The 2,167-nt window shown below is 32.6% G+C and overlaps 1 long non-coding RNA gene across 1 annotated transcript; it reads right to left on the bottom strand.

Annotated features, from left to right (window-relative positions):
• Window positions 1-540, bottom strand: LOC128040014 (uncharacterized). The gene is made up of 2 exons (XR_008194673.1): window positions 370-540; window positions 1-256 (listed from the first exon to the last, which is right to left on the bottom strand). It is a non-coding gene; the product is annotated as an uncharacterized LOC128040014 (long non-coding RNA).
• Between the last annotated feature and the right edge of the window lie 1,627 nt (window positions 541-2,167).

Here is a 2,167-nt window from a genome sequence, read left to right on the forward strand (position 1 = left end):
TTGATGCAATACGGTAAAAGCATCTTTTCATTTGATAAATAGAGTATGGTGAAAGGAATTTATGGTTTCAACACTGCCTTTGTCTTCGACATTTATTAATAATTTTTTCCAAACAACATACATGATCTTTCTCCCCAGCAGATCAATGTCTTTAGCTTGTACTGTTGTTATCATTTACAGCATGGATTGCCTCCCCCACCATTACGACCAGCATATACACTGGGAGTGCTATAATACGTTGCTAATAGCTTCCTTCCTGCATGCAAATTATATCCACAAATTTGGGATTTAGTTTCTATACTTTTATTTCGAGTAATTCTATCATTTTATTTTTGAGATTTCAAAATTCAAGTTAAACTCATGACTAACCGAGATTGGAAGGTTTGATAATAAAATCCTGGGGGGCAACAGCAGCTGCAGCAGATGAGATGAGGACCATCATGGCTATGAACAGCAGCACTATCTTTGCCTGAGTTAAAGCCATTTTAAGGCCAAATGCTAATAGTAACCCAAATCTTCAAATTAGTATGGAGAATTGCAATAGGATGATGATGCACAACAATGAGGTTTTGTAGCTTACTATTTATAGACTGATATTGATTACAACCATGAGCTCCATAAGATGAGAATTAATTATCCATGACTGCTGAAATGTCAACATCTGAAATTTAAAATTTAAAGTCAGTCTATTCGGTATGGGAGGGATTTGCTAAAAAGAGTAAAATATTCGATCAACGACTGGGTCTTGGGGCTAGTTGCTAAGATTGTTCTTTGTATATCGTTATAGAAAGATATGTTAAATTTTGGTTTTCGTCCTTGTACTATATTTGATTTGGAAATTTAGTCCCTCACTTTAATATATAGGTGTAGGGCGGATTATAAACGAGGGTTAAAATACTACAAGAAAGCAAAAGAGTGAAAAGGATACTTCCATGAGTGTAGTATCCCTAATTGACAGTACCTACTACACTAGTGGCACGTCTTTCGTAGAAATACAAATTGCAATAATATCTACAGTGGGATTTTTAGAAATTAGCAAAGATGCATCACATTGGGCAATAACCAATAATTTGCATCCTAGCTCGTTACTATCAGACTACATCGAGGAAAAACTTTGATCAACCAATATGATAATGCTAAAGGGTTTAGAAGATCCTTCTGCATCGGTGATGTACAAAACCAATCAACATATGATCCAATCTCTTTTTTGTCATCTCAGAAACTAAAACCTAGGGAAACCAGCGTGACTTTTAAAGAAAGCACAATGGACTATCACCGGTATTACTTTCAAAGAAAGTAGAGCGAACTTTTATTTATGTACATGCTTTCATTGGTTGTACTTGGAGGATCTCGTCTGTCGTGACCCATGGGAACAAGTTAAATACAATTTAACTTGTGATGTGATGTTGAAAAATATATGAAAAGTTAACCTATAAATTAAATACAATTTGTTGAGCGACTGTTTTTCCTTTCCTTTTTATTGAGAGTCCATTTCCGTATTTATAAGATACGGTCTTTTGATGTGATGAACTAGATTCAAATAGGTCACATACATGCCAACACGTACTCTCTTCTAAGAACTGCATGTTAGTGAAACTTATAGCAAACTGTGTAGTATGAGAGCTACATAATCATAGACAAGAATCGGTCAGGTCAATCTTAACTAGATAGTGGGTTAGATCAAGACAGATGATGGCTAACACTATAACACAATTCATAAACTAAAAGCATAATTTCATCTAAGAAAAATAATAAATACAAGAAGGATTGAATTGCAAACAGAAAAAAGGTTTAAAATTTCTAAAGTTAGTTGTTCATTTCACGTTTTATTTTCTTTTTTTGTATATCTCAATTATTGATCAAACAAATTAAAATATTTCTTTAAAACTTTCAAAAATCACAATAAACCCAAATCAAAACACATACGAAACTCTTTGAGTTTGACTAAATATGGTCAAAATTATTGAGCTACACATTAGAAAACAAGAACCTTCAGAATTGCGTATATGAGGTTGAAAATAATTTAAATTTTATTGTTATAAAATTTTATCATATTAAAATATGGACGACTATTTGGTACACTAATCGTATATGTGTTTTTTTTTTCTTTTAATATTTTACTGTACTTTATACGACACTTGTCAATCCTTGACTCTACTTGTGATAT

This window comes from Gossypium raimondii, chromosome 3 (assembly GCF_025698545.1).
Source record: "Gossypium raimondii isolate GPD5lz chromosome 3, ASM2569854v1, whole genome shotgun sequence".
In the NCBI taxonomy this organism is placed as follows: domain Eukaryota; kingdom Viridiplantae; phylum Streptophyta; class Magnoliopsida; order Malvales; family Malvaceae; genus Gossypium; species Gossypium raimondii.